Raw genomic sequence first — 21,262 nt, 5'->3', positions numbered from 1 at the left:
CAATATAACAGAGAACTCCTATGCAAATTGCAGCCCCTCCCAAATTGACCATCTAGTTGATAGCGATGTAGGCTCACTGCGAACTACACTTAATTCTATTGCCCCTCTAAAAAAGAAGATAATAAAACAAAGACGACAAATGGGCTTTGAAAGGATGTTTTATCCACATATGCTAAAAATATGAATATACTACACTACCCTGAAATGAATATGTGAAAGTCAGTGCGAGCTACCAAGCTCGTTGGTTGTTGGTTGTTGGTTTACAGTAGGCTGTCAAAATTCACCTCTGCATCTATTAATCTTCAGTGACCATGGGGTGACAGGGTATCAAGGTTAGAGGGCTCTGCCTGGGTCCATGGACTTGAGGGACACCATGCGTAACACAAGAGCAAAAAGAAATTGATGTTGTTAGGAATGAAGGATGAGTCCTCTCTGAGGTGGTTGAAACAAATAAGCAGGTACCGTTGATGGCCTTGATAGGCAAAGAATGTTTTCATTTTCATAGTTAACGTCAAAGCTAATGAATGCAGAGCTTTGACTAACATCTTACTAACAGAGATCTGGTTTAGAGTTTACAAGGTTCCGTCAACAGAGCATTGGGAACCATCAGAAACACGCTTTGGAGCATTGAAGGGAGGGGGCGCAGGTCTTGCAACGGAAGGCGCAGCAGAAAGAGTAAGTAGCCCAGATACAATGTACAGTCTCCACCACTGTCTTGCTGCCTTACATAGCCGTGACCCATGGTTAGTTGTGTCCGAAAGAACCTGTAAAGGTAAGGAGTCAGAGGTTCTTTGTGGCCTTTAATCACCGGATGACAAGTCTCCCACTCCTTGTATCAGCCAGTCTATTCCAGCTGGAGAGGGAGTAAGCCAGTGTACCTGTTCTAGTAACATCACAGACAGAAGGCTAACATGAGATTCAAGAAGGAGCCATTTGGGCCATTATATGCCTTTCTTTCAATGTAGACAGTAGAGAGGTGACAGGAAATTAAGGACGAGAGAGGTTGGGATGACATCCAACAAAGGTCCCCGTCTGGAAGCAAACCAGGCACATTGTGATCACAGTATATGGTATACATCTTAACTACAAGGCCACCAGAACACCTCAGTAGACCATTTTTGCCCAGCACATGATGATTATCTGAAGAGTGAGGCTGCTGCTTCTCCCCCCTGATGTAGTAGTACATCATTCAGTGACAATAAAATCTGGGTTCCATGGGATTTAGACTGTTAAAGGTGCTATTGATAACATTGATAACATCCAGCCACTAGATGACACACTCCCCCTCCCCCCTTCCATTCCATTCCAGTGGTTGCCAGTTTGTTACACAACCTGCATATTTCATGGTCGAGTGGAGTGAGACTCAGACTCAGTCATATCAAGTGATGAATCTTTCGTGATAGAGTAATGAATTTATTTTGCAACATATAGCTATACATTAGCCATAGATTTAGGTTACTTTGTGCAGTGGTGTTTCATGTAACGTTATCTATGGTAATCTCTGATATGGCTAGCTAGCTTTAGGTAACCCTTTTTCTCACATCATTTAATAATTACAGGGGCCCTATAGTGCAACACTTAACCGTAAAATGACATTTCAATCATCCTTACACTATAAGACATTAGGTAAATATTTACATTTTAATCCAATCAAAGAGTACAGTACAGTACATTGTAGGGATGCTATTAAAACCCACAGCACTCGACATTAGACAGACAGCTGCAGTAAAGTTGACGTTAGCTAGTGTTAGTGTTAGTGTAGTGTTGACCTACAGGGCTCCAGACTGCACATTTTGCAACCATTTTTTGAGACAGTGCGAGTTTTTCACAACTACTCGCAACCTTTAATGACTTTTTTTAATTTCATATTGAAAAAAGAAGGAGCGACTCTGCCAGAGTTGGCCAATGTGTGTGAGAGGGCGAGGGTCCATGAGTGATAAGTCAACTGCATGGGTAACGTCATTTACACTTGTGTGTCTCGCTTTCATGGCGTCACGCTCATCGTCCGTAAAAGTCAATGAACCATTGACACATTTTTTCCATCTACTTCTCAGAACACACTGTTTCCGACAGGAATGGCTGAGGGAGTTTACATGGCTTCGATTTAGGAAAAACACCAACACCATGAACGTATCTACTGCACTAGATGCGGTCCACAACATGCAGGGAAAACCAAGTTCGCTGAGGCAACTGGCACTGCACAGTTTAAACACAACCCCTTAATGAAGCACAACAGCAGCTGAAAACATAAAATATGCCGAAACAGATACACAAATGAAACAGCGTTGTCATTTGCAGTAGCATTTCACAGGAAGGAAGCTACCCTCCAGTCATCTGATAAAGCTGAAATGGTAGTGAACAGGAACTACCATTCACCGAATTCAAGGGTCACATTGAATTGTTGAAAAAGAACGCCGTAAAAGTTAATCCTACATACAGTAACGACACAGCATGTGCGCAGTTCATTGAGGCTATTGCAGATTCACTCAAACAGAAGACCCATGAGAAGATTAAGGATGCCACATACCTCTCATTCATGATCAATGGTGACACGGATGTTTCAACTAAAGAATGTGAAATAGTAGACACAAGGATGACCACTGACCAGTGACCACTTACCTCATGTTTACATTTAATGTATTTGTTTTGCTCTGGTTTTTGCACTGTAATGACAGTAATAATACTTTGTTTACATTTCTGAATGTGCATTTGTTAAGCACCATTCATTTAAAATGTGACTGTGAACTAAAATAAAACAGCACATTGTAGTTTCTGTATTTCTGTATTTATCAGTAATAAAATAGGAAAAATGTGAAAATTTGCATTGCAAGTTGATTTTAGGTGTGCGCCCCTAAATTTTCTGCTTTGCCCCTAAAATTTTCAGTTAGGGGCTACAGTTCTCCTAGTAAAAAAAAAGGTTAGTCTGGAGCCCTGATCTAACATTAGTCGAAGTGTTTTCTTGTTGAAAACAAATCTTATAGCGGATTATAAAAAAAACTGTTGAGAGCCACACAGCAGCAATGGCTACAGGGAGAAAGGGCGACTGATCATTATCAAGTATTTTATATTAACGTGAGTACCATAGCTTTTGAGCTCAACACAACTGGTTACATGGCTAGCTAGCCACAAGAACCTTAGAAAAGTATCTCATAATAGGGCTAACGTTAGACTGCTATATGAGAAGACACCCTCAATAACAATCACGTTTTGGGTCTAAACAGTATAATGAGCGGATTTAGAGTAGTTCTTTAATTTACCTTCAACATGACACATTGGTAATATACTGGGATCCCACGCCCACTCCGTTCTTAAAGAAGAGCAACTGTCTTTTCATAAGCGGACCAGTCCGCCACCGGCCCAGACGGACCAGTGAATTGTCAATCAAGTTGCCCTGCATAAACTTGTACTGGCCCCAGGTCATTGTTGTTCGGATGATTAAGCTAAGATAGCTATGTGCTAACATCAGTGTCCGTTTCTTCCACATTAACTGGCAACTATACCACATGATACCAATGTCATTATAGTATTGGCTCACAAGGCTTGTTAGAAGCAGGAACCAAACATCAGACATTGCGCACAGAGATAAACAAAACATTCATTTCGGACCCGTCAACATTTTTTAAATGATTATTCCGCACCTTTCTAAAAGCTCTGTGGATGTTTTTTTGCTTTTTTTAAATATTCGTCTACATAAAAATGTTATCAATATAACCATTAATGAGCTGGAGATCGTCTAGGAACATTTCTCTAGGTGAGAGCATGACAGTGGACTAGCTTGTGGCCTATCTGATGGAGTTTAGCCTACTTGATATCTGTATGATTGTTCCCACCAAATGCCTTAAAACCAAAGCGCTCCATAATGCTTTCAAGCACCCGGCAAATCTGATCCTGATCACAGTGATGGATTGTTTGTCGTAACATCACCTTTATTTATGCAATTAAAAAAAAAAACTGAATTAACATACTGACAAAAAACTTACCTTAAGTGTTCCACTATGCTTCTCCAGGCTTGATGATTTTTGTTTATGTTGTTGTCATTGTGGCATTAAATTATTGCAGAGAAAGAGGGCGCAATGAGATGATGTAATTAAGCACCAGTCAAACCTCAAACAGCAGAAAAACATGTAGAAAACATGATGTAAATATGGCATTTATGTTTGTTTCATGTATTAATTTGACAAACGTTACAGTCGTATGCTGTAATTTTTCATCTCTTCGGTGGAGCAAAAGCTTCAGTGGACGTTTAAGTCACACACTTAAAGGTGGAGTATGCGATTCAGGAGAAATCGAATACCATGACAAATACCATGATATAGAGTGAACAACGACACAGCAAGTAATGTAACTAACGTTAGCTAGGTTGTGGGTCAGCAAACTGACCCTACAGTTGTTGCTGCGAAGCTAACAGAGAGCATAAGACGGTTTCTCAGAGCCAGCGATAGCTAACATTAAAACAAGAGCATATCTTGACAAATTAGAAAATAAGCTGAATGTCACAGACATTGTATTGGATTAAAATATACCCCCCGCAAACCCCACCTTTAACAAGAAGAAGAAGTTGTTCCTCTGTGCAACTATTAAGAGGGAGCAGCTAAGACAGTGGTTACAGGTAGGTAGTGCACCATTAAGCAATCACACAGGGAATAAATGCCAGCTGGGAAGAGCCCCAAGAGTGTAGCCTAGCCTGGCAAAATCTGTGAAGGCACACATGGGGCCTTTCACACGCAAAAGATTATGCCAGTCTGTTTCAATACATTAATCTGAGTTTAGGAAATTAAGTGAGTCCCAGCCAAAGCTATTATGTAGTGCCCCATATACAGTAGTGAGATCCGGCCAGGACAGGGAAGCAAGCAGCATGGATTATGTCTCCTATGAAAGGTGCATCGGTCTTGATGTCCATTTTGTCCTTTCCTGGTGAAGCATCCTGGGCTTGTCCAGGAGAGTGATGAAAGCTCAACTCAAGACCTTTCATTGTTTCTTCTTGTTATCTTGGTTGAAGGTGGAAATATTACCACGGGACAACAGCTGGATCAGTGGAAGTTGTGTTTTCCGGTGCAATAGTGAATGCAGAGGTAAGCTTCACAACCTTAAAAGGTTTGTAGCTGCAAGTATATACAGTATGTTGATAACAATGCTCTGCTCCACTGAGAAGAGTGACAGATCTACAGGACCCATTAAAGAGTGTTGCAAGCGTAAAAAATATATTGGCTGTGAATGACTCACCAAATGATACATTTGGGCCTCGTCTTTAACCTCTCAAACCCTCTGATTTATTTCTTCAAGGAGTAAACATGAACGGGGGGATGTGAATACATAAGAGAGTGAGCGAGTGAAAAAAAAGAATTAAAGAGTGAGAGTGAAGCAGCTGTTTTTCTATTCTTTAGTTGACAGGTGCTGGACATAGAGACAACAAAATGATTTTCATCCAGACAGGTTAAAAGAGTGTGTGTTCACTGATGTATGCTGACACCAGCTGGGATAATTTTGTAGTTATAATCATTTTTATTTCTGGTTCATGCAGCATATCTTTAGTGCCACAATAAATCCCAATTTCACTTGAATGAAAAAACCTCCAATCAAAAAAGTCCATTTCATTTATTCATGACTTTAACTTTTTTTAATACTCTTTCTAGACTCTTCAGCAACACAGATATAACACTGTATGTGAAGTCTGAATTGCATTTTGACAGCTCTCTACACAGGTAGCTGTCAACTGTAATGAATGCAATCATCTTTCATCTAAAACTCCCCACTCATCTCCAAGCTATTTTAACGAGCAGTGAGTCTTAACACCCTTGTTGTCTTTCTTTGTTACTTGTGCATGACTTCACAACTGAGATCAGTTTATGTCTGCTGAAATTCTGTTATTGCCCTCAATTATTCTGAAATATGTGATCTCTGACTTTGACATGTATAGATGTGAACACTTCACAGTCAAGCTGTCTCGGTTGATCAGTGCTTATTCTACTAAAGAGAACCTACTGTTTGCACTATACTGTATTGGATTTGTGTGTCAGACTCATCACAGCAGCTGAATGAGGTTTTAAAAGATGACCTTTTGGATCAAATGAAACCTATTGGCAGTAAAGGACAGTTGACTAAACAGACATATTCTTAAAAACTGTATTAATTCTCAGTCTAGTGTTGCTGTAGACAGGTGAAATAGATGCATGCTGCTAGAGTATGTATGCACCTGCATGTGCAAGCACTCATAAGTAACTGCTAGCAACCTGTGCTGGATTGTCAGGAGGAAATGATGGGTGCAGTTTACATTACACCCTTACACAACATCGCAGTGGTTTCTAGCTCATGTATAGCCTTTAACACCCACCTCCTCTGTAAATTACCATGTGATGCACTGGCACGTATTTCCATATACTCATTGCTTTGGGCACAACTGATTCATGTTTCATTCATTTTTTATATCAGACCAAGATGGTTAAAAAGCAGCTAGACGAAAGAGATTACAAAGTAGGACAAGGTGAGTACTGAAAGGAAGGATAAACAGGAAGTTTAATGGTTACAAAGTGACTACCAAGTTGAAAACAAACTTTATGAGTTTTTAAATGGCAGAAAAAAAGATGTTCTGGAGGAAAGGCAGGGTGACTTTTCCTCCGCCTCTTTGTGGCTTCAAAACAAAATCATCCATTGGTTGAGCAATTTAATTTCACTTCCTAATCAGAAGTGGCTGCTTTATAGCTTTGCCAGTGTGGAGGATTGAGGATTGTGAGGATTTCCTCCTCACAGCGCCCTATAACTTTAATTCTGGAAATGCCAATAGCAACCATACTATCCAATAATAATGATACTAATATCCTCCATCCGCCATCTCCCACTCAGCCATTCAGACTCATTTATTCCCTCCTAGATGATCATTTACCACCTATTAACACAAGATCCTCATCTGTAATGACCACTCAATTATCAATTTCACTCTCATTCTACTCAGGCTTAGCAAGGTTAAGTAACGCCCTGAACCTGTGACAAACGTTGAATGGGCCATTGGCAGATATTGGTGGTAATTATGGTAGCAATATATTCAACCAGGCCTAAAGGGTCTCTTTATTCTCTGCTTCATCCATCAACTGTTATTTTCCTTCACTCATCAGTCAAATGTAGCATCACCTCCCTCAATCTGCTGGCCACGTCAACCGGATTCTTAACAGCAGCCAGTGACCCCCCATCAACAATACTATCACACATACATATAAACAAGTTCAAAACCTTTGCTAAACTGTCATTACTGTGGTTGGGATGACAAAGCATCCCTCATAAGCATCCACACACAACTATCCAATAAAATGTACATTGTGGAACAATTTGACAGATAAATGTTAAGAATGGTAGTGTTTTGGAAACTGCATATTTGAGATCAGAAGAAAGCAAAATAAATTATAATTAATTTCCCAGGCAGATTGCTGGTACATGCTATCTGAGCACTCTAAAATAATGTTCTATATGGCATTTATGCTTCTTAGACATGCAGTAGTGGTGTGGCTCTGGGAATTGCAGTGTCTGTCAGTCCAGATGGAAATAGCTCAACAATTATTGCATAGATTGCCACTAAATTTTGTACAGATTTCCATGGTTCCCAGAAGATGAAGCCTGATGACTTTGGTGATCCCCCCCACCATGACGTTGACATTTTAGTTTTTTAGTAAAATGTCTCAACAGCTATTGGATGGATTAGCACAAAATTTTTTAGAGACTTTCATGGTTCCTAGATGATTACTTCTATTCACTTTGATGATCCCCTGACTTTTACTCTAGCACCACCATAAGGTGTTTTGACTGAAATGTCTCAACAACTATGGGACGGATTGCCATAAAATTTGGTACAGACATTATTTTCCCCCTCAGGATGAATTGTAATAATTTTGGTAATGTCCTGATTTTTCATCAAGCGCCATCATCAGATCTAATTTTTTTATTTGGCCAATATTTTGGTTCATGACCTAATCCCTCAAAACTAATGAAATTTCCATCAGCCTCAGTTATGCTTTGTGTTTTGTGTTAATTAGCAATTTTAGCATGTTAATACGCTTAACTTAGATGGTGAACATGGTAAACATTACCTGCTTAACATCACCATGTTGGTGTGTTGGCATTATAGGCATGTTAGCATGCTGATGTTAGCAAAAAGCTCAAAGCACTGCTGTGCCTAAGTATAGCCTCACATATCATTCCTGTGTGTCAGACTGATATTATTTTTTATTTTATTTGTTTAGGATTTTGTATTTTTTGCCAGTTGCCATTTTGTTATCACCCCTACCTGTGCAAAATAAAATAGAAATGGAAGCAACTCTCTACTCTCAACTCATTAATCTTGAATGTATGCACCAAATATGGTCTTTAAATATAATCCCAACTGTGTCATCAACCTTGACACAGCAGGCATGCCCTTCTCAAGGGCATGGATATTCATGTCAAGCTGTACTACATGCTCCAGATGAAAGAGGCGAAAAGAGAGAAAGAGCCAACATCGACCATGATCTGCACTGAGATCAGGATACCTTCCTCCAGCTTGTATCTGTAATGTGTTTTGATTGACAGTCTGCAATAAGAAAATATTTTTTTTTTGTTCTCAAGGTCTTTCCTTTCACAGAGCGTAATTTAGACGCATGGTCCCTCTCTGCTATTCCATATCATCATGTTTTGAGTAGACACCAGGGTTATTTAGCAACTGAAACTGAACTTTGCCCAGCAGCTGGTTAACAATCAATGACCATGGATCCTCTTGATCTATAAGTTTGTGATGACTTCATAGATAAACTGTCTTGAAACTTGTGCAAAATAACATACCACAGATGTTTAATAAGGCTTAGCAGTATTGTGGATATGAAGTGAACATTCCAGGGATAAAAATATCAGACAAGGATGTAATTGCTACAGGAGAGCCCTGTGCAGGTTTTGATATTCTTGTTTTAAAGACTTTTTCTATTTTTTTGTGGAATAAGTGGAGCTCTGATGGATGAGAATGAGATGCTTAAAATTTTAATTCTCATACATGGAGCATATTTTCTTAAAGGAATATATTTACATTTTAGGAAATAAACACATGTTCTTTCTTGCCAAGAGTTAGATGACAAGATCGATACCACTTTTGTATTTGGCTTTTAAATATAGAGCCAGAACCAGGAAACAATTAGCTTAGCTTAGTATACAGACTGGAAGCAGGGACAAACAGCAAGCCAGGCCCTGTCCAAAGTCCAAAGTTTAAAAGAATTAGCATGTTGTATCTCGTTTGTTTAAACTGTACACAAATGACAATGTAAAAAATGACAATTTGTGGTTTTTATAAGGAGTTGCATGCTGTGACAATTTCTCACGCTAGCTGTTTCCCCCTGCTTACCATCTTTTTATTAAGCTAAGCTAACCATCTCCCGGCCCTAGCTCCATAGTTAGAACAAACATGAAAATAGTATCAATCTCCTTATCTTATCTAATTCTGGGTAAGATAGTGAATAAGCGCATTTCCCAGAATGTTGAACTATTCCTCCAACTTGCTTACTTACAGAATATATTAATCTTTGATTTGTTTTTGGAGGTCTGGAGGGTTTTATTCTCTGTGCAACTGTTATGGTGTTAGCTTGTGCCAAAGACCACGTAGAAGAAGGTAGATCTTACCTCATTAAGCATTCCATCCTCATTAGCAGGACATCTTAAACGAGTCAGAGTAAAGCTATAAAAGACCACCAAGAAAGAACAACCTCCTTCATTACATGCAAAGGTGCACAGCTAATGTGCTATAAATATTGCACTTAATAGCCTCTCCAAGTCAAATATCCTTTTTGCTAAGTCAACATAAGAACACAAAATACCATATGAAGTCTCTTTGTAACATTTTTTTTCCTACTCCTTTCAGTTTGTCATTGATATATTTCAAGGTCGCTAACACAGCGCTCTCATTTTCTGTGTTGTCTTATGCACAGAAAGGTGTTAAACAGGAGGCCTTGACATGCAAATGAGGCAATAAAAGATAAACGGAGGTTGTGGATGTCAGTGTATGACGCCAACAACACAGCAGCTGCCTTCATGTGATAGGCTGTTATATATTACTGGCTAAATTAAAAAACAGAATCCCTCTGGATAAAAACGACATTTATCAACAATCCCCATACCTTTTGTAAACTTTGTATTGGAAGGCATGTTGTTCAGCTGGTTTCCAATGTGTACAAAATGTGATAAAAAATAAAGTCACAAAGTGAGAATGAGTGTTTTAGTTTATGTAAAACATTTGAGGTTCATTTTGCTTTTGTTTGTTTTTTTTAGGGCTCTCAGATAGTTTGCCTTGTAGGCTAATAATGTGGTGCCTCAGCGGATTTATCATTAAGCTACTTTACATTGTTGGAATTTCGTTGGCAACACGACATACTAGCTTTAATGGCAGTTCCTCTGGGACCCGTTTCAGGCCCTGTGGTCTTTTAAAATCACACATTGATTAAAGTATAAGTCATATTAGTATTGTATTATAGCCCTGAGATGTAACATGTCTCTTCTGCAGGTTGGTTAACTTCACAAAAAACCTGTCGATGTCGTGTTTCACGATCTAAGGACCCAAAAGCAGAACACAGCGAGGTGGAGAACTGGATAGTAGTTTTAACAGTTTTTATTGTAAACAAGTATTGGTCACTGAGCGCTCTTCCAGAATGAGCAGGTCAGGTGTAGTTCCACTGGGGACAGGAGAGCAGTCTGCCAATACAGTCCGTGGAGAACCGGTTGGGTTCTGAGGGCAGAGGCATTGAGCTGGGTTTCTGGATACAGCTTGTATAGCGTGGCAGGCAGAACAGGAAGTAGCGTTGCAGAGATCAGAGAGCACACGGTAGCTGTGATCAACGGCATGGAATGACTCTGTGGCAGAGACAGACAGGGTTACACAAGATATGACAACAACAAGTAACAATAAACTTAACTGGGTCGAGAAGCGAGCCGTGGCAAAGGTGTCGTACAGGAATACAGAAACAATCTGGCAGTGGTTGTGAGGTAGAGCCAGGTAGATATACTGTGGAGACTGATTGGATGATGAACTTCAGGTGTGCCGGTGATCCGCAGCAGGAGGGAAAACTAGGGAGCCCCGCCCAGGCCGGTACACACACACACACACACACACACACACACACACACAGTGACAAACAGAGAACTGACAAGGAACACGGGGAGAGGAGAGCACACTAGAGTACACAAGGATAGGGAGATTAGACTAACTGTGACAGTCGAAGGTTGTGCCATACAAGCTAGAGAATGAACAATTTTCGGTTGTTGGGGATGGGAGAGCACTTATGAACGCAACACATCTCTGTGTACTAATGCACCATACAGTGTATAATGCCATTTAATGTCCCCAGGGGGTAATGAATACAAGTAGAGAGCAACCCATGAAATCAACAGTTTTTCTCATGTTGTAAACAGTGTCAGCATGAGGATTTACATTAGCATGACGCACATCAGCCTGACCTTTATGGGATGAATATCATGCATATATCTCGAAAATGAAAAAAGCTTCAAAAGGTTGAAACTGTGATTGAAACTAAGTTTTAAAGCCTTGCATAATGTTTGATAGAAAAAATTCAAATCTCTGCAAACTTTATTTTGTATTTGAATTTTCCTTCTTCACAACTACAGCACTCTATTTACAGTTTTTCTCCAATGCATTTTCAGTTTCAAATTTGTCACTGTTCTCTCAGTGTATTAGTTTGTTTTTCAGATTTGAAACCTCTTAAACGGTGATCTGAAATCTGCTGCGCATATGTTGGGAAAAAAGTTTTGAAACTTTGAAACTTGAGTTTCGAAAGGGCAAATCTTTATTTTGAAACATTATTCCTTTTAAATCTTTATTTTGTTGCTTTTATCATTTCGTCCCCACCAAACCGGGTAGCAAAAAGGAGGCATCAGAGCTCCCCAGAGTACCAATTTATTTTCACTGTTGTGCTCATTGTGTCTCCTTGCAGTCGGATGCCTGTGATTTTCTTCTTGATAACTATGAGGAGCAGCGGGCAGACTCATCACATTCACTCCCAGGATACATTTACACTGACGCAACTCAATAGGTGTTCGGACGGTCACAGGAACACAGGGGCAAATTTATATGCAGATGAGTACTGATGTAACAGTAATAATTTAATAGAAACAACAAGGAAACTGTATTTCTGTGCAATCATATATTATTATCCACAATCTTGGTCCAGCAGCTCCCTCATATTAATTTGAGAAAATAAAAGCCTGTGAGAGTGAAGGTAAGACTGTTTAATCAATTTGTATGTTAAATACAGCGTAGTCCTGACAATACACTGCACAGTGTCCATTGTGCATGTATATTTCTGACATGACAGTAGGACTTTTTAATTATAAATATACTGTAATAACACTGCAACTCAATGCTCTTTGCTACTATGTAGATCATCTAACAGAATTAGTGCCATTTACCGAGGATTTACAGTAATGTTGTTCAAATAAAGTCAATTTGCATTTCAATTAAAGGAATTTGCTTGGAGATTACCAGCACCCTGGGATGACTTTGCTCTCTTATTAGCTGTAAAATAACTATGGTGGGAAATTACAAAATAAAGTCCTTGCATTACACTTGTAGATTATTAGCTGTGACAGAAATGAAGTGAGAGAGACGATCTCACCTTCTCAGCTTCTGAAAAGCCATTTTGGCTGCACAAGATTTCATTTGCCCATTATGACCTCCCGTGAAACGGAGATAACTCAGATGCCTGACTTCTTTATTGAGCCAAGAGGAACTCTGTATGTAAGTCTAATTGTGGCCAGCAGTGTCACTAATAGCTGCTGCTGTCTTTCCTTTACTCTCTTACCTTTATGAGCCTTACTGTGGAGACAAAGTCAATTAAAAGAACTCTGGCCTTTCTAGTTCCATCATCACTTTGGCTTCTCGGAATTGGATAATAAGCAGGCTATCTAAGCCTAGAGTGAACACTCTCAGGAGCATGTGGTTGAACGGACTGTTTCCTGCCCTTTAGAAAGACACACAGAAGCATTTTCTGACCTGACACCCATCAGCAGGACTACATCATTTGTCTGTGCCTTTAAAAAAAAATTAATGTTGAAAATAAATTGATTTTATGATGTGACAACGCTATGGTTAAGGTTTGGTTAGGTTTAGGTACAAAATCAACTTGGTTAGGTTCAGGGAAACATCCCGATTTGGGTTAAAATTATTGTTATGGGGACTTTTGTCATCATCATTACAGTAGTAAACACTTGGTTAAGAATGGCAACAATCATGTTCATGGTTTTAAAAAAAAAACAATATTGACATAGCGGTCTCCTGAGTCAAAGTCTGATGTTTTGTTGACCGATCCATCCACCCAGACCTTTTCCCTATGTGGACTTTGTCGCTCTGTAACAACATCACCTGACGACCTCCTTTACATCCGTCATACTACGGCCACTAGAGGCCGTAAACATATGTCGTTTTGGGGCTCTTGCTGAAACGACTGATGGCTGTTTTCTTGGTAGCACAATCTTATTTTACAAACTATGCAAGGTTAAAGCAACCCTATCACCAGACAAGCAAAACCCCAGATTCCATTCAATGCCAACATTTTAAAAATTGTTGCTTTCTGCAATATATGTGCATTGTAACTACTGTTAGCTGTGGTTATTGTCAGGGAAAGAATGTGGTTATGGAAATGAAATAAGGTATGGTCAGGGTTAGGCAACAAAAAAAAAAATTGGTTAAGAGAAAGATCATGGTTATATTAAATAAAAATGCAAACGTTAGAGGTCTGTGACAGGAGTCAAACACTGGTCCCCTGTATGACTCACTACTAACAGCAGAAACATAAAGATTTGTCAGTGACATGTTTCAGTGTGATACACTATATTGACACACTAAATAAGTGATGACAGAGAGAGCCTGAGGAGAGAGAGGGTTGGCTTCTGAACATGAATCATACACAACAGCATTCACGAATGCCTGGGGGAAAAAAATGTGGAAGAACTCAATCCCTGATAATACCACAATTAAATATTACTCCATTCAATGTCCTGCATTCATATTTTGCGTATAAAAATATTTGCAGTGAAATGTTAAGTACTCAGTGTCACTTAACTGTTAGATTTTGCATGAAACACCTTATCTTGTAATATGTATTTTAATGCTGTTGTTACAGACAGATCAACCGGAGACAATGGTGAAGAGACTGAGAGAGTTTATTGACACACAAAGGTAATATGAATGGATGAGAGGGGTTAGTGATACCGTCCCTTATTTAGATGATGGCAGAAGAGTTCTGGAGTTGAACAGAGGAACAAGGGAATGGGAACCGGAGCGACACACAGGGGAGACTGGAGACACACAGGAGCCGGAGCTGGAGCGACACACTCTGGGAACTGGAGATTACTGGAGTCGGGTTTGGGGTAGCGGTAGTCGGGATGAAGAGTCGTGGGTGAGTCCGTGGAGTATTGGAGGCAGCAGTAGAAGTACTGTCCTTCATACTAACGTGACTGTGGTGAGGAGTTGGAATTTATGGAGGAGTAGAGTGGCTGATTACATTCAGGTGTGTGATGGGTGACAGGTGCAAGGAATCAGTGCTCAGGTGAGGGAGTGCGGTGTGTGTGGTGTGGTGGAGCCTGGCGTGTCTGTGACAGCTGTAGTAGTCTACTATGCTGCTGGCTAGTTAAAACTAACAATGCATCAAATTGCATGATTTCATTGCATTTTGCAAAGAGACTAGTAATGAAAACCATGTAAGTTGTAAAACTTTCAATATTCCTAGTAAAAGTCTCACACAATTGGAAATTTTGCATCTATGAAGGTTTAAAATCATGCGTCAGCATTTTCATCAACGCTCCATGTTCACCATTCACATTATAATTGTTCCTAAATGAATTGTCCACATAATGTGGACATGTTCTGATTCAGGCAATTTACTTTTTCAAAAGCCACTGAACTCCTTGATGACTGGGCCAATACCTCACACACATTGTGTCCTCTGACTCACACTTTGCTCCAGTCCAATCAGTTCCTATTGACTTTATGGACCACTGGATTGGGTTCCCGCGGAGGAAATGAATGCTAACATTGCAGCAGTAATTTAGAAATGAGCCGTGGTGCTTCAATCAAATCAGCAAATTCAAAAACAGCATGAGAATCACAGCATTTTGTATACCATTATCATAATGACACCTATGGTTTGTGAATGCTGGGTAATATTTAATATAATTCTTAAGGTGATTCAATTTTCAAAATTAAATGGAACATTTCCTTTCTGTTAGTGGTCAAGTTTTAACTTTTAATAATTTTATTCAAATATATTGCATTTTGTAGGTAATTTATGTAATGTGTATTCTAGTGTATGTGAATGTGCATGCATATGTGAATATTTGTCTCACTCTCTCTATTGTAAAAACAAATTTTCACCAGACAAAAGCCTTGCCAGTTGATACTTATCTCTTTAAAGTTGCATTCATTCATTATTTATTTACTTCTTTTTGGCCACTTGGACGCAGCGGAACAAGCTGTAAACACGATACTCACATATTATTTAGATTATAAAGTTATTATAGCAAATGTTAGCAAACAGTCACCTAATTACACATCCAACAGACACAGAGCAAGTTTTGTTTCTGGCCACCTGATGAATGTAAGTCCAATATGCACTCTCATTTTAGCTCTGTTTTGCTTCCCACAAACTCCTTAGGGAAATATCTAGCTCTTTAGCTGCTGATTGCTCCACTATGTTCACCAGCTAGTCATTAACTTTGTTGGTGCTGGTCACGTAGCGTACAGTAGGTTTTTCACTACTTTTGGTTGGAAACAGCTGCTTGCTGCTGCTGGAAACAATGCTGATGAAAGCTGTGAGAATGAATCAAGCATAAAGTTGCAGGTTATAAGAACAAAACAATAGCACGGCATCAAAAAGCATTCATTTCAATGAGACCTTCACTTGGGCCAATACTAAAGGCGTCAGTGTATTAAATTAGGCACTGTACTGAATTACAAGACAAACACTGACTACCAATTGGAAAATATACTTTGCACACAGTAATTGCAACAGTTTTTCAAACCCAAGCTTGCATCACCTAGGGGCTTTAATATCAAACCCCTGCCTGTTAATGCCTGAATTTGATTTGACGCAAGAAGCCCTGAAGTTGAAGCTGAGGATTTGGGAGACCAGTTTAGAGGTTGTGTGTCAGCAAAGTGGTTAGCTAAGCTACTTATCGTATTATAAAGAGTTATTGTCATGTTTTGCTTGGTTCTGTCAGAGAAGCCTTCATTGCAAGCACTTTGCTGTCTTCCCTGAAGGAATATGGGAGATAAATAAGAAAAGAAACACAAAAACAAGAGAACAAAAAGAGATAATTCCTTGATTCCTTGGCAATGTGGTGAAAGCAAATTGCAAAAAGCTCAGAAAAGATTAAGCTTTTCTTCTTTTTAACGGACTGTGGAATAAAACTTTATAACCAGCGCACCAACACAGTCTTCATCAAGGTCACATTGAGAGAGTTTTACATGTTGCTTTCCCATTTTAATTGCTGTCTACAAGTAAGTAATTAAAAATTCTTTTTCAACAACATTCTGTTTACATTATTGACTGAAACCGTACTTCTCCTTTTCAGTCTGTGTCAAGTACAAATAAAAGTCTGAGAGTTTTTGTTAATGATAAATTGACAATATAAATAATGGTGTGCCCATTGTTGGCACTTCTTACCAGCACAATAGGCAGCTGCCAAGAGCTTCACACATCCAATGTACTTTCCTGTTGAACAATTAGATATAATGGGTTCCAATACTGACAAGTTTTCACTGCAGATAGTATCAAGACTTGAAAGAAACTTCTGTAACCACTACTACACATACAGTATAATAAGCAATAATTAATTATATCAACATAATATAATTAGAACATAAAGTATATTAGGATTGTTATAAGGCGAGGTATCTACACATGGATGGATTATTGAACTGGCGTACCAGGCACAGGCCTCTCTTTGAAGGGCCTACAAAGATATAGGACAAAAATATTACCACTACAATTACATTACTATTATTTAAAAAATTCTAGGTGGTATTTGCTTTGTGCCTCCCTCTCCCCCTACCCCAAAATCTCTCTTTCTCTCTCTCTCTCTCTATCTATAAACCTCTCTCTCTAAACCTCCCCATCTCTCACTCTCTCTCTCTCCAAACCTCTCTTTTTGTGTCTCTTTCTGTTTAGTCGTCTTGTTCCTATGTAGGAGGTGGGGGGGCATTTAGATGTCTGTGCCACAGACCTCCTTGTGTCATAATCCGTCTGTGTATCTACATGAGCTGATGTTGAGCTGGACCTGTATAAAATGTGAATTCTTGTAACCAAATTTTCTTTTGTTGTCACAGAGTGTTGTGGTGTATTAGTTTTCTGTCAGGATGACAGGTGGCTGATTCCTGCTCCTCCTCACGGCACTGACCCTGCAGTAGAAGAGATTCAGCTGTAGAGAAGAATTTTTAATAATTGGAAATCAAGTTTTGGTGCCAACATAACCTAGTAATATGTCATCTAGAAAACATTTGCTTTGCCTAGATTCCTCAAAAGTAAATTTTTCTGATGTTTGACTTAATTTACAATATTTTTTTCATTGAAAAAAAATGAAAGAAATCATACAAAATTGGCTCTCAGACGGAAGTCAGCTCCCATCGTTCACTTAAAGGAGCCAGCTCATAGAGCGACATTACCATCATTGAGTGCAAAGAAAACAATAAGAAGATGCACCAGTCACAGGCTAGAGGCAGATTTTACTTAGGCAGGGATGTCTTCTGTGCAAATTGTTACAACCTAGAATAGTGCATCCCCAAGGCAATGCCCTTTTACTTTGAAGGTTGTTGAAGGTTGAAGTTGTTAACACAATTCAGGAAACTCTTCTTGCATTGGTATAGACTGGAGCATCCACTGGCCAGTATGTTGTTTGCCAGAGGTTGACAGATATAAAGGAAAACGTTTGGACATCAGTTGCTGCATTAGCAATACTACAACTCACATACTAAATATGTAATATAAAGGCTGCTCCACACTCCTTTTCATTCAAAGGCCAAAACCAACTACATATTTATACACATGTGCTAAACCTGTCTGTCTTACAGGCATCCTGTCAAAGGAAGATTCATAGGGTGAATGTGTGGGAGCATGAAATCCAAGAATCTCAAAACAGATGCTTTTCCATTATTGGACAGACACAGCTGGGGGCCAAAGATGTAGCCTTGAAGAAGATCTTTGGGTCTTTAAGAAGCATTAATGTTCTTGTGACACAGAGTCAGTCAGGCAACTTGAAAACTGCAGTGAGCTAGAGCTAGAGGATTCTTAAAGGCTCTAAAGAGATAAATAAAAAGACTGCATTAGCTGCCCAGCTTTTCCTTCAGATTTCCGAGGTCGCAACACCACTGACAAAATACCTGCAGACAGAAGGACTATATATTTGCCCACACGATGATCCTCAGAAAACTCAGAATACACTAAACACATGGCAATGCTTCAAATCTGTTAAGGGAGCTGCTGATAATGTAGAACTGTGAGCTTGTAGAAAAGGAAAATGATGGCTTGTAAAATTCCAAGGGACTTTTACAGATGTAAACAGTGCCTATGAAGTAGAGGTCCTTCACCAGGCCATGTTTTCCCCCAACAGCAGGAATATCTGATTGCTGTTGGGTCCCATGGGCCAGTCCAAGGACATTTTAGTCCCAGTCCAGCCCTGAAAGTAACCACAGAAGGCAGCAACATAAACTGTTTAGTTGTAGCAGCTAGCCGTGTTATGGCCTGGCCGTATTTCCTGAATCTGTGTCTTTTTTTCCTCTGTGTTTTGTGTGGCTGTATTTGTGTGAGAGTGTGTGCTCTGTTCCTGCAAGGATCTTTGAGTGTCAACCTATAGGTGCCTTTTTCTGACTGGCCAGATTTGTGGGTTCCTCGGGAGTGTCTGCTGCTGATTGGTTCCAACATAGCATCCTGCATTTTAAAATGCCTGGGTTTCCAGTCCACTGGCAACACCTCCAAACCCTTTTCTAATTGCTTTGTGAGTTAGATCTGTGAGATCTTGTTCTAGATGGCTGGCTGTAACTATCGGTGTACATTTTGTAAATAGAATAATAGAAGTTGTAGGGGTGGGCTAGGGTTAGTCAGAACAGAAGATTCTTTTGTTTGTTGTTTTGGCCTTGGTTCACGCTGAATTACATTGGTTCAGTTTATTGTCACAATTTCACATTTTTTAGTAATAAATTAGTTCACCTTAATTGCAAGTCAGTGTTCACATGTTGGTTTGGGCACAGGGGAGGGAATGTGCCAAACTTTTAACTTTTATGTTGCACTCCTAATACCCTAGACAGAGGTGTAACAAGCCGTTATTTGTAATCTGAGTTTAGTGACAAACCAACAGAGAATTGTCATCAAACTCTGCAGTCCACCTAAGCTCTATGAGGCATTTTAGGGTCTTTCACCTCATGGTTTTGGCCCACAAATGTACTGTTTTGGTTCACTCTCACTTCTCTTATCAACCTCAATTCCAGCTGTAGCAGGCTGCTGTTTTTACCAAAAAGCTCTAAAACCCACTGTATATGCTACATGCTCCAACACCAAACGGCAGACAGACAATGTTAGTGACTAGCTGGTGAACATGGTGGAGCAATGTTCAAATTAACTTTCAGATACAGATTAGACTGTGTCACATGTTCAGCGCAGATGAATAACAAATCACACCACAGGGCCCTTTGGTTGTCAACCTGCCATGATTAGTATAAAGTAACACAGACATTATTAGCATTGTTTAACAGGTGATATGATGGACAGATATTTCTACCCTGCCATTAACAGGAACAACTAATCATGACACATTGGCTGTGACTGGGGATCAAACATATACCTTAGTCACACGGGTGCTGAAACATGTCTGGTGGCTATGGACAGATTTTGAAATTCCAGCACTTTTTCCTGAATATTAAAAGCAATTAGGAGTTTTAAAACTTCAGGTTCATGCAGACACTCTGTAAGTGAATTAAACATTTTCTCATTCATTGGTGACAGATAAGCTCTGGTATCAATGTTTTAAGTCTGTATAATTGCATGTGTAATTGTATGGCCTGTTTTAATCACATGGGTGTGTGTATGTGTGTGCTTCCCATAAAAATGTTTGTGTCTTATGATTAACTGTTGTATCCCTGACCAGTGGAAGACAGGTCGCTGTCTAACAACATAGACAGAAAAATCAACATTGGATCACTGTTGTCACTTGATGCATGGGGGCATTGTCATGCTGAAACAGAAGAGAGCCTTCCTTAAACTGATGCACACACAACCTATTGTATTGTATAGCGTTAAGGGGGTTGCAAGCTGTCAATCAAACTCTGATACTGACTAAACAACTGGGCCGAGACCACCTGAAAATCTCTATCTCCTTCCAAGCTGACTTGGTGTGGTTTGTTTGTGGTGTGAAAGTGAAGTATTTTCTGTGATGTTTAGTAAAAATTCAAAAGATAAACTACTTAAATCCAACTGTTAGCTGTGAACTGTAAGGTAAGTGATCTTATACATCTTATAAGTGATGTAGATTAATACAAATATTTTGGTAACCATGGTAACACACATACGGATCGATATAGCAATGATGTTGCAGGATGACATCCCTACAACTGTCTAATCAATGAGTTACCCTTGGTTCAGTTGTATGCAGCCAGTGTGTCATGATCTAAGATTTCCCCTAACTGGAACTAAAGTGCCTACCATATAGTGTATGCAGCATCATAGTTAGGTACAGATCCATTACAGCAACTGCATCATCCCTCTTTCTTTTCAACCCCCCGCATCTCCATTCAGCATTTCCATAGTCACATGTGTCCCTAACGGTAACAATCATCAATTCCACAAACTAAGATGAAGAAGGTATCAAGGGAAACAAATGCAAAAATGCATTAAACAAACAATATATGAGTACCCATTTATGAGTAGGTCTGAACAGAGAAGGGAGAAAGGAGTAAAGCAAGACAAAGTCTTCAGTGGCCTTAAAGATGGCTGAAGGGCAGCTCAGTGATTAGCAGTGCAGTTGAGAGATACAGGAAGTCAACTGGCTAAGTGATTCAACTGAGAGCTAATGAGAATGAATGTTTGCCTTTAAAGCCTCTCTCCTTCACTCTTCCTGCTGGCCTCCACAGATAGCCCACACTACATTTATCTTCTCACACTGACACCTTTTAACATAATGTTACAAAGAGCATAGTGAGTAGAATGAAAGGAGGGAAAAACACTGTCATCAGAAACAAACATCGAAGAGAGCAGTTCTCACC

This window comes from Siniperca chuatsi, linkage group LG4, assembly GCF_020085105.1.
Source record: "Siniperca chuatsi isolate FFG_IHB_CAS linkage group LG4, ASM2008510v1, whole genome shotgun sequence".
NCBI lineage: Eukaryota > Metazoa > Chordata > Actinopteri > Centrarchiformes > Sinipercidae > Siniperca > Siniperca chuatsi.
The sequence above is the reverse complement of the archived record's forward strand: the minus strand, read 5'-3'. Positions refer to the sequence as shown.